The sequence below is a fragment of the Brienomyrus brachyistius genome, chromosome 12, assembly GCF_023856365.1.
Source record: "Brienomyrus brachyistius isolate T26 chromosome 12, BBRACH_0.4, whole genome shotgun sequence".
NCBI classification, from domain to species: Eukaryota; Metazoa; Chordata; class Actinopteri; order Osteoglossiformes; family Mormyridae; genus Brienomyrus; species Brienomyrus brachyistius.
In genome coordinates, this window is record NC_064544.1 from 20,193,061 (window position 1) to 20,205,138 (window position 12,078).

A 12,078-nucleotide genomic window follows, 5' to 3' on the forward strand; every position below is an offset into this window, starting at 1 on the left:
GTTTGTTGCTGTGGATTGCAGCAGTCCATTAGCTGTTTTCTGTAGTTTTCAGCAGTCTGTAAAAAGAGAGCTCAGATTTTCTTATTGAACTGAATTGTACAATGAATCGCAGAACAGTCCTTTCCCATTTTAGATGTTTTCGCTGCATCCATGTTGAGTGCTGATGCTGCCACTTACTCCATTTTACCACTCAGTGGCTGTAACAGGTGTATAAGCCTGGGGTGCCGCATCTCTCTCCCCACCCCCGGCTGTCATGCAAGGCTGAGCCTTACATGTTAATCCAGGTTAACCCATAGCTCAGAAGTGAGTGCATGGCTCACTGCATTTGTATACACTGCTGTTTGACACAGAAACATTTGGATGTGGGAAGCAGGTGTGTCTTAGCTTCTAGCTACTGTAATGTTTATTTATGGTTAGTTTAATTTCTTCTCTGGGAACCACTAAAGAATAGTTACCTAGTTACATAGCTAAATGTCCAGGGTCTGAGGATTTGTTGAATGAGTACTGCACAATCACAGCATGCAGGAACTTCGATTGATACTTGGAAATACCGCTTATTTTTCCAGCCTCATTTCCACAAATAACCCCCTAAAATTGAGTGACTGCAGAGCCTGTCCCTGGTGACGAGGCCCGCACTGTTCTGCGGTTCTGATCTTTTGATTATAACCTTAAAAAGATGGTCTGGCTTGGCGTGGGATTCCTGCAGAGCGCTCGACTATCCCTGAAGACCGGAGGGGTGTGTTATGAAGGAGAGATGCAGTGCATTTTCTCAGCAGGGAGCTGATGGGAGATATCAGAAAACTACTCCCCCCTGCAGGTCGGCACATGGTCTTCTCCTGCTTTGCACCCCCCCCCCTTTAATTGTTTTAAAAGACGACTTTCAGAGGCTAGTGGTCCTGTTTAGCTTGTTATGGTTGCAGTTTTCACCAGCACTATAAACACCAGGTGAGCGTGATTCCTTTGAACTCAATTTATCCCACCCCCAGCCCTGTATCTAGTGTGGATGTTCATGAAACATTCGGTTGAATTACCTGTAGGACTGACACGCCGGCCCCCCCTCAGTAATTCTGCATTGTTTGGTACTACTTACTAAAACAAAGGCATCTTTCATCACACTGTCATTTCTTCTTTGTCTCGAAGGAAGGATTTGTGTGAAGACTTCAAAGGGCTTTGTGTTCCTGTTCCTTCACAGTAGGCTCTATCATTTGGTGTTAAATGCTACCGAATTTTTTGTTTTTTTTTTTTTTGGGGGGGGTGGAGATTAGAGAAGCTGGGAAGGATGGTTGATCTATATGTCTGCCTGGGAGGTGCTGTATTAGTGCTCTTTGCCTGAGCACAGCAATGAGGCTGGCCAGGGAATCACTGGATTCTCTTTGCCGGCTCTGTGAAGAAATTGGTGGTCTTAGCTCTGCCTGAATAAATGCTCATTGGAGTTTTACTTGCACAAAAATATTCTATGGGCAGAATGAAAAATGATTGGTTCTCTCTCTCTCTCTGAACCAATCATATAGTAGAGGAGTTGGGTCCAAGCAACTAGAAGAGGCAGAACCAACCAATCTGATATCTTGGGACCCACCTCTTTGTACAATCTGGTTCTCTCTTTGAACCAATCATTTGCTGTTCTGCCTTCAGAACATTTTTGTGTAAGACTCCCACGAACTGAATAAACAGCAAGCATATGGACCATCCCACCTGCGGCCTGTCCAGCATCCCTCCGACGCATGGACACATAGGACAGTGTGGTTCCCTCTCTGTTTTCCTTCCTGAAAGTACTCCAAGTACAAAAAACCAGAGAGTGAAAAAGAACTGAAAAAGATCTCAAACATCAACATAGCGAGAAGTCTATTAAAAACAAACCAAGGAATCGCCTTGAGGTTTTCGTTTACTTTTCAGGGGTTTATCTACTTTTTGGGTGTGATGCCCTCTTGGAAGGGGTCACCCCAGCTCTGCATGGCGCCGGCTGAAATAGCCGTACTGTTCTTCCAATTGGTCCTCTGCAGCAGAAAGCTCTTCCGCTCATTGGATTCCTCTTTTTGAAGCCGCTGGACTGTGGAGGTGTCTGTACTGGCCATCCTCCAGCTGGCTTGTGCTTGAGCCATAGTTTATTTATTCATTGTTTCAGTTTCCCTCAGTGTTAGTGGAGTGGGAAATTGCTGCAGGCATTTGCCAGGTTTGTCTAGCCGCTTGGACGAGGAGAGAAAAGGCGGCACTCGCTCTTTCTGTCAAGTGGCTGACTCATGAGTTCCTGGTCACCTGCCGCTGTTGACACACCTGATGCCGCACACGCGGCTTCTTTGCCGAGCAGCTGTCTCTGCTTGGCGATTCGGCACTCCGCCCTTCAGCAGGTCCTGCCCTCTTCCATACAAACGTGAACGTCCCTGAGCTGCAATTCTGACCCTTGGGAATATGGTGCTCAGGTAGTGTCGCATTGGTTTCTTTAAGCCCTGGAAACTTTTGGTACTGTCGTTTCAGCATGTGAACGATGGTCTCAATTGCTCAACAAGAAACAGTTCCTGTTTTCAGCAGTCCAAGGCCAAACTATGGTACATTTGACACTTCAATACGTGAAAATGACGATTTTCAGTGATAGACATGTGTTCCTGTGAATTACCACCGTTTTGAAAGGCTTACTCTTTATCCAAAAGCAACCAGACCGTATTTGTTCTATTTGGGTTGAAAGCAGGAATCATGAGGACAAATGCCTGCAGACTAAAAGAGCTCAATGTTTCAGCACAGTGATTCGGGCTGTGGTGCCATTCAGAGCTTGGGCTGGGCTTAGTTCTGGGTTCAGGGTTGGGTTCTGTCTCTTCATACCAAGAGTTAGTGTCAGTGTGCGTGAATGAGAAGCCTCTTGTTTGCAAACGTGCTGGTTAAAGCGTGCTGTTGCCTTCATTAGCTTATGCGGCCTCCCAGGACAAGAACCCCTTGTTTCGACGTTCAAACGGGAACACGCACTCGATCTGTCACATCTTCAGGGGGAGATGTTCAAAGCGAGCATGGGATGAAAGGAAATCTCTACCATAATGACATAATTATGATCTTTACAGTGATATTTCTCTGTTGTGGGGGGACATGGTGGTATTCACCCCCCCCCCCCCCCAAGAGGGTGCTTGGTGAAACAGGCCGTGATCAGCCACTTGACATGCAGTAAAGCGGCATTCCCAGGGCTGGCTTACACCGTTTTTCTTTCTAAGTTGGTCTTAATTATCGTTTTTGGGTGTCTGGCTTGGGGGGGAGCCTAAGAGAGGATACCGCTAAATCTGTAATTAGGACCCTGTGTTTTAATTTTTTTCCTCCTTCCCATTCAGGATGCTTTGATAATGACACGGGTTTTGAGTCAGTGTGCGGGGATGTACTTGTAATGTGTTTACAAAACAAAGGCATGGCGTGAGAACAGAGAGGGCCATGATTTGACCTCCAACCCAGTAGACTGAGAGGATGAGAAACAGAGCGGTGGGTCCCGGAGAAGAAACCAGCCACGATTCTCTGTTGGACACACAGACAGGTCGTCTGCTAAGAGTCCTTTATAAGTAGATTATCATATGATTAATAGTTTGCTGTGCTTATGACTGGTTGGTTGTACAGCATGTGATTCCCACATGGGATTTTTTTATATCACTCAATGAAGTCTTCAGTGTTCATGGGAGCAGCTGGGAGGGGTAGCATCAGGCAAGGTTTTCCAGCCTGGTCCATGAAAAAATGTGTACTCTCTGACAGGGAGCTGTGAGGAAACAAAAACGTGGACCATCTGGGGGTCCCCCAGGACTGGTTTGGGAAACGCTGCTACAAGGTATTAAAAATGAAATCTGAGCTTTGTCCCATGTGGGACCCTGTTGAATTGCTATTTTGTAGTGATAGTTACCTTCTAGAAAAATATTTGAACTTGCACCTACATTAGAACCTCATTCAAACAATACTTTGAAGTTCTGCTGGTACGTGAGTGCAGGATAGTGCATCTATGGCGGAGTTATGTAGAAATCCACTTTGAAAAAATCTTGTAGTTTTGACTTTGGCCACGACCCCCCTGGAAGAGACGGACAGCTGCTAGCTGTCAGGGGCCTGTAACAGGTAGCAGATGCTCCACTCAGGCAGGTTTTGTCACTCTGCTTCTAGAAGATCTCGCAGATGGCTAGTTAGCATTCACACGCAGTCCTACACCCCCACAAAGTGTTGTTTCCTTCATAAGCTTATGCAGACCTTGAGTATAAGGCCCCCTTGTCCTGATATTCATATAGGAGCTTCCTGGGTCCGAGGGAAAGTTAGTCTAGTGGGTATGAATGCATCCCCTGAGCTACATGCTTTGTTAAATAACTGAATGAATCCATGCATTTCTGCATTTCAGAGGTCACATCTGAGTCTCCCACACCTTCTTCCTCCTCTCTCAGCATACTTGACTCCATCTTGTTGAGCTGTAGGGCAACGGCTGTGAGTCTTTGCCATTGCAAAGTGCATGAATGCTGAACGCTCTGTCCTTTTGAGAGATGGAAACAAAAGTTCAGAGCGGAGTCTCAAAGCGGGGCCGCAGCAGAGATCCTCCGAACCAGCGCGACCACAGTGGGGCCTTTGTGGGGAAATATGAATAAATAGCAGCAATAAGCTTTGCGTAGCAGAGGTTCCCCACTGGGGGAGCATGCCAGGATAAAGGAGCTGTTGGACAGCCTCGGGACTGGAATGTGGAGCTGGGCAGGCAGGGCGCTGGCGACGCTCCAGAGCACCGCTGAGCTCCGTCCAGCAGCCTCGCTGAGATGGGGCTCCTCCTGGACTGTGCATGGGTGGGTGGGGCTTGGTGCCCTGAAGATACATTGTCCTCCCCGAGTCTTCCCAAGGCTGTCAGGCAAGTGGGATGGGGAGTTCTCATCCCAGGCATAATACTTTAAAGTCAGAGTGATTCATAGACACGGTGCTGTGTGTGAATGCCGTAGACCAGCTTCTCATGGGTAGCTCTGCATGACTGCACATTCATTTGTTGTATCTCCTTTTGTCCTTAAATTGACAAGCAATTTCTTGTCACACCTGAAATTTATTGTTTGGAATCCTGAGCTATTCGGAAGACTCTTGAAACCGACCAGGATCGCAAACCAAAGATTTATTTTTCTCAACATCCTGTTTATAAAGAGAATGCATCATTGCTTACACTGCTTCTGAAGAAACAGGTGTAGCTGGTTTCTACCCAGCTGCCGCCATCTAATTACAGCTGAAAGATACCAATGTTTGTTTGCATTTATTTTTTTTCATGGTTAAAAAAACGTTTCTTTAAATGAGAAAAGTCTGTCAGTTTCCAGGGAAGCATATTAATGTAGTTTGCCTCTCACAAGAGTACATTGTGCCCAGATGAGCGTGGCTATTTTGAGAGAGACGACCGATGACAAGTCTTTCCAGTACAGAGTGATGGCACACTGCAGATGTTTGTATTCCGCTTACGACTGATGAGCGTTTCATGCTAGATGCAGGCTAGACCTTTGCTTTTGTCTGTGTCAAGTAACCTCCTGTATGCAAACACTTGCATCTCGTCTGCTAAGAACACTTTGCTCCCAATACAATGAAATTTGCTGTATGTAGGTGTACTGCATGCATTTATTTGGAGGGACCATACAGACCTAAAGATCATATACTGTATGCTTAGTTGCTATCAGCATTTTTTAAGGTTTACCAAAAAAAAAATTCTTTCCTTTTCCTTTCCAGGACCCTTTTATGACATAAACATTCTAAATCCATAGGCATCAATAAGCAGTTGGAGCCCCCCTTTGCAGCAAAAACAGCTGCCACTCTTCTGGGGAGGCTTTTCACGAGATTTTTGACTGTGTCTGGGAATTTTTGCCCATTCATGCAGAAGAGCATTTGTGAGGTCAGGCACTGGTGTCTGACGTGAAGGCCTGACTCGCAATCTCCATTCTAGTTCATCCAAAAGGTGTTTGATGGGGTTGCGGTCAAGTTCTTCCATGTCTTTATGGACCTTGCTTTGTGCACTGGGCCACAGTCATGCTGGAACGGAAAAGGGCCTGTTCCCACAAAGTTGGAGGTAAAGGATTTTCCACAGTGTCTTAGTATGCTGAAGCTGGAAATAAGGGGTCTAGCCCAACTCCTGAAAAACAACCCCATGCCATTATCCCACCTTCACCAAATTTTACAGTTTGCACGATGCAGTCAGGCAGATCATTCTCCTGGCATCTGCCAAACCCAGACTCATCCATCAGACTGCCAGACAGAAAAGTGTGATTTGTCACTCCACAGAACTCATTTCCACTTCGCCACAGTCCAGTGCTGGTGTGCTTTACTCCACTCCATCCGATGTTTGCCATTGCGCTTGGTCATATGAAGCTTGCATGCAACTGCTTGGTCATGGAAACCCACTCCATGAAGCTCCCATTTTTCATAAATTTTTGTAAACCGGACTGCGTGACTAGGTGCTTCATTTTATACACCTATGGCAATGGGTCTGAATAAAACGACTGAATTCAATGATTGAGGTGTGTTGCTATACTTTTGTCCATTTAGTGGACATAGTGGTAAGGTATAGCGGTAATTTTTATTTCACGCCTAGGGCTGGGTAGTATCCCAGGGTTTGTGGCTGCAGTACCACCAGGGTGGGGGCTGCTGGGGCTGATGCATTAACGAGCACCATAGCAGACACTAATAGAATAAAAGCCCAGGCAATCAATAATTGATGGGTGTGTTATCTTCTGTCTCTAAGGGATGTCAAAGACTAGTTCTAACTGGGGAGCTGCGAGTTGACTTTGCTTATTGAAAGCGTTACTCTGGCCAGCTGGAAATGAGAAGCTATTTCCTGAGCAGGAGAGAACTTTGTCCTCTGCGTCACAATAGACTGATAAGCGTTTCGGTGAACATATAGCTCAAGATTCTTGTCTGTGTACAACAGGTTGCTTTTTGTGCGCCGGTTTCAGAGCGGGTTTGTAGAGCAATAAGGACAGCAGTATTTTGCAGCTCCATAAAGATTTTGTTAGCTATATCGCTATCAGAGAGAGGAGACGTATACAAAAACCTTTTGAATTGCCTCGTTGCTCCTCAAATTTTATTTTTGCTCTTGTTGCTTCCGGTACCTCCCCTATGCTATGTCCATTCTCCATTAACTGGCTATATGGAACATTCATGAACCAATCATCATGGTCAAAATGAATAGGCAACAAGACTGTAAGCGACGTGGCGTCCTGGCTCTCTGGGTAGCAGTGTTGCATCTGCTCTGTGTGGGAGGTAGTTTCCGTGTTGTCTCTGTCTTGTATGGATACTCCGGTTTCCTCTCCTCACCCAAAGACCTTTCAGGCAGGTAAAATGATCACTGTAACCTGCCCATTGTGTGCATCTCTGACTCCCGTGATCTTGTGTGAGATAAGTGGTTGGAAGATGGATGGATAAAAAGGGTCAAACTAACACACGCAGACATGTGGCTTCAGCTTACAACTTTTAGAATTCAGATCCAGGCACTTGGCAGGTCTTTTTGTCTGGTTATATTTTAGCAGACAGTGGGGGGGACATAAATGACTCATATTGCATCAGCAGTCCCTAGAGGCCAATGACTAGCAATAGAGTCACCTGTATATTCAGGTTGGTGTTTTTTTTTTTCCCCTGTGATGAAATCAGATTGGATGATGTCACAGAGTGGAAAGAGGATTATCATCAGATTTATCTTGTGGTAAAATACATTCTACAATTTTTATATTTTTATTTAATTTTTCTACCATTGCCGCCACATCAGGTCTTCACAAGTGGCTTTTATTCAGGCTGCACTGGGGTCTGTGTATGTGTTCTCTGCTAATAATCACCCCTGGTCTTCTGGCTGAGCCCTGCCTGGGAGTGGACCTATGGTGTTCAGTCCAAATGGGCCATTTCACATGATTCGTTTTTCTATGGTGGTGCTGAAGTACTTGAGCGAAGGAGCGTTTCCCTTATTCTCCATTAATCATTAAGTCTGGAATAATCCTCACGTCAGTGGTTTGCTGAGGGGATCGGATGATGCCGCATTTTCGTGTGCTCTCTTTGCTGTATGTGATTCGGAATGAGGGGGAAACATTTACGTATTTGGCACTTTTGTCCAGCATCGTACAAGTCGGTTAAATGGCACCTTACAAACACACGTGCTGCTTAGGAGTCAGCTAGGCAGCGTGGCTGAGCTTCCAAGGAATTCCCAGGTTCATGTATAGGTAGAAGCAGCATCACCTTACTGAATTGCTGGAAATGATTTACTATAGTGTGATTCCTGCAAGTCCTGTGTTAGACCACGGTGATTAAAGGATCAAAATGATTAGCTATCTCAACTATTGCCTAGCACTTTTTCATAATTCTCTTGTGTCTTACATGGCAGATCCTTTGAGAACTAGAGTATAGGCCATTATGAGAGGTGGGGTGATAATCTAATAAGAGATCCTGTTAAAATCTGTACAGTCTGCAGTTGTGGTCGCATGTCGTCATGCAAGACCTGCTTCATACATTTAGTTGATGGTTCCGAGACCCTGAGAGAATAAGAGGTGACCATGCAGCCAGTGGCTGAGTGATCCAGGGAAGCAGGATGATGAAATAAGATCAGGAGGATCCCCCAGATGCTAAAACTAAGCCAGCTATCCAATTTAAACTGCGAGCCTTTGAACCAGGAATGGTGTCCGTATACGAGACACTGCTTATGTGCAGTTAGTTGCCTCTTCTAATGGTTTTATGAAAGCATATGTACCTGTACTGTACATCTATGTAACCGTTTTGTAGAATTGGTGATGTATTTTTGAAAGTGGCATAATGAAAAGTAAGGCATGCACACACCCATGCATGAATATGCAAATAGAGACAAGCTAATCCCTCTCCCACACACAGGAAATATACACTCTGGTTGATTTATATTTTTGCCAGTGGATGCAATCACAAAGCCAAGCTCTCCAAACCCTCCCCCCCGCAATCCTATTGGCCATGGCTGGATTTAGGGTAAGTCTGATTAGCGCCGCATACTATCACCAGCCAGCAGGAAAGCACCGAAATCAAGCTGGGGGGGACAAGCCACAGTAGGGGGTCAGGGTTATGATGGGGGGTCAATCAGCTCACCGCTCGCCCCCTCCTCCTGTGTTGGACGCTGTCTCAACATGCCCTGTGTTCGTCTTCTGCTCCTTAACTGTGCCATTCCGAGGCCTAACACTAATCCCCCGACTCTGCCCGTGAGGGTGGGGGGAGGGGCAGGTTGGGCTCTTCCTCAATGGCCCCATGAGGAGAGGCCCACAGGAAGCCGACATGCTGTCATGGTTGCATGATTTTGATGTCTTAACTTACCAGGATGTCTCAGTGCTGTAAGGTAGTGTTTCCCAGTCTGGTCCTGGGGGACCCCCAACGGTCACGTTTTTGCTCCCTCCCAGGAGCAAAAACATGGACCGTCTTCGGGTGCTGGAGGACCGGATTGGGAAACACTGCTGTAAGTAATTGTGATTGGACCTCTGAGTAGGGACTCGGGATGGCGGCTCACAGAGAGAATGATTAGGGCATTTTAGGTGCTGATGAGCTGCAGCCAGGTAACAATGGCTGCTTTAGCATTGCTTTGTGTCCAGCGAGGCACATCGATATACATCTGATGTACATGCACAAGCCCAAACAGGTGACTCCAATAGGACTAGTCTAGTGTTCTGAAATCTGGCGGGGATGCATTAGACAAACGGGACGCTGATGCACAAGGACCGTGTTTTGTTCTTTGCCTTGTTAGGCAGCTTCTGACTTAATCACTGTTTGGTCAGTGTGCAGAGTTACCCCCTCGTGTAACCCGGTCATCCGATGTCGAGACACAGCCTGTAGATTCATGCAAATCAGTCTGAGTCAGTATGTGTTTGAACCTAAGCGTGTGTGTGTGTTAATATATACCAGGGAGGGTGTGTGTTTGACTGAGGAAGGGTGTGTCCGGTTGTGAATGACCGGGGGTGGATTTACAAGCGTGCGAGTGTGTTAGTGTCCCTCCCCCTCTGTGTGGGGGGGCTTCTGCTGGGGGGGAGGGGAGGATCTGGCATGATGCCTCTTGTGGGCCATTGTTTAATGAGTAGCCTATTGTGAGGGACACAATGCAGGCACACTCCCTCATCACTGGCTGTGGGATTGGCGGGAGGGGGGGGGGGGTCTGCTTCTTAGAGTGATGGGCAGTGGGGCTCCAGAGAGCCCCCAACTCCTTGACTCCTTCCTCAGCCAGCTGCTTCCCATCCGCTTGGAAGGAGGTTTGGAGCGAGGGGGGTGTCTTTGTCAAGGAGTGATGAAGATGGTGGGACACGAAGGAACAGGAAGTGGCCTGATTGTAGGGGGGGGGGGGTGCAACAGATAAAGGCCCCACCCCCAGGCTGGAGGAGACAGACGCAGGGAGTCTCTCAGGTCATGGCCTAGACCTCTGTCAGCTGTACAATACTGGCACCATTTCACCCATAAATTTGTCCCCAGAACATTAGATACGATCTATGGGAGTAAGACAGCAGGTCGTCTTTACGGCCATTAAGCTTATTGTCAGAAGTCGTCCCCAAAGGAAACGTCCATGTTTGTTAGTGACCTAGTTGGTGATCTATGCTGCAAGGCATTAGTGCAGGTCACCTTCCAGGAATCGGCAGGCCAGCGGGCAGGATGTTACACCCAGAGTGTGTCAGATGTCACCTTCACCTCGGCGCTGGGCAGCTCCTAATCAACAGGCTTTCTGGGAGGGAGTGAACGTCACGCTTCATCCTGCCCGACTCTCCCATCGTAGATAACAAACGTCACCACAGGTCCTACGGCAAGGTCACTGTCCCCAGTTACCTATTGTGGGAGGAGACTAATTCAGATGCATTTGCTTGCTCAGACGCTGGGCTGAGATTGTCCTCTACACATCCGTAGGCGAGTACGACGCTGTCAGTCATCAGTGAGCCCAGCCGCTGGATACCACGCCGGATCGCGTAGAGGCCGCGAGTAAAGCAAACCGTGAACGTTGGGTGTGAGGGAGAAGCTAAGGCTGAGCTGTAGGTCTGAGCCGAGGACATAAGTGGGAAACATTCTTCTAATTTGAGCTCTTCTTGCTACCAGTTTGCAAACTTGGAAGATTATTTTTGAGAATTGAGTGTGATAAGAGCATGACGGACACATCCCACAGCACTAATAGCTCAGCACAGTGCCAGTCATATGGGCCCCTCCTGTCCAAATCTCGCTAGTGTAATACGTCAATTATAGAGGTTATTATTTAGCTAGCTTATCCAAGCGGCTGGCATATTTTGCTATTTTAGTTTTAATTCATTCATTAATCTGAATTTTTAATATAGCATTATGATTATTAAGGAGTACTCTTCATTTAAAATTGATTATGAAGCAAATTTGACTTATAGCTGCAGGGCATAATAATGTAGGTGAACTTTGTGCTCCGAGCTCCTCTTTTGCAAGTGCTGCACCTTAACCACTGCGCCCCCTGCTGCCTTTGCTCAGGTAATGGCTACGACTGACCGCAGGAAATCATCCTGTGGAGGGACTGATCCATTGTAATTTGGAAGACGAAACCATGGAAAGGGCACGATGGTGCAGTGGTTAGCACTGTTACCTCGCACCTCTGGGACCTGGGTTTAAGTCTCCACCAGGGTCCCGTTTGCGGAGTTTGGCTGTTCTCTCAATGATTTCCTGGAGGAAACCCCGTGACATCTGGTTTTGCCCCACAGTTCAAAAACATGCTGAGGTTAATTGGAGTTACCAGTTTGCCTGTAGGTGTGCATGTGTGTGTCATTGGTTGTGTGAATGTTCCCTGTGATGGGTTGGCGCCCCATCCTAGTTTATTCCCTGCTTTGTACCCAGAGCCTCCAGGATAGACTCTGGACCCCCTATGACCCAGAATAGGACAAGTGGTTATAGAAAATAGATGGAAAACATGGAAAGGAACTAAAGCATCTAATAAAAAAATTAAATATTAAATAGTGTCAAAAAAAACGAAATAATAAGATAAGAAATATTGAAAGGAAATGCCTTATATTGAGGCACATTAAGGGAAAACCCCAACAGACACAGTGCGGAAGTCTGCTGCTTGTTACTGGCCTGCCAGGCTGCACTGAGCCATGGGTGAAGGCCAGGCTGCATTATTAACTAGGCAGTCATTCCTGTTTCTGA

At 46.7% G+C, this 12,078-nt stretch overlaps 1 protein-coding gene across 2 annotated transcripts in view; it reads left to right on the forward strand.

The window, feature by feature from the left end:
- The window catches only part of sema4f (sema domain, immunoglobulin domain (Ig), transmembrane domain (TM) and short cytoplasmic domain, (semaphorin) 4F), a 43,965-nt gene that overhangs the window by 14,344 nt on the left and 17,543 nt on the right, over positions 1-12,078 (forward strand). The window lies entirely within an intron of this gene.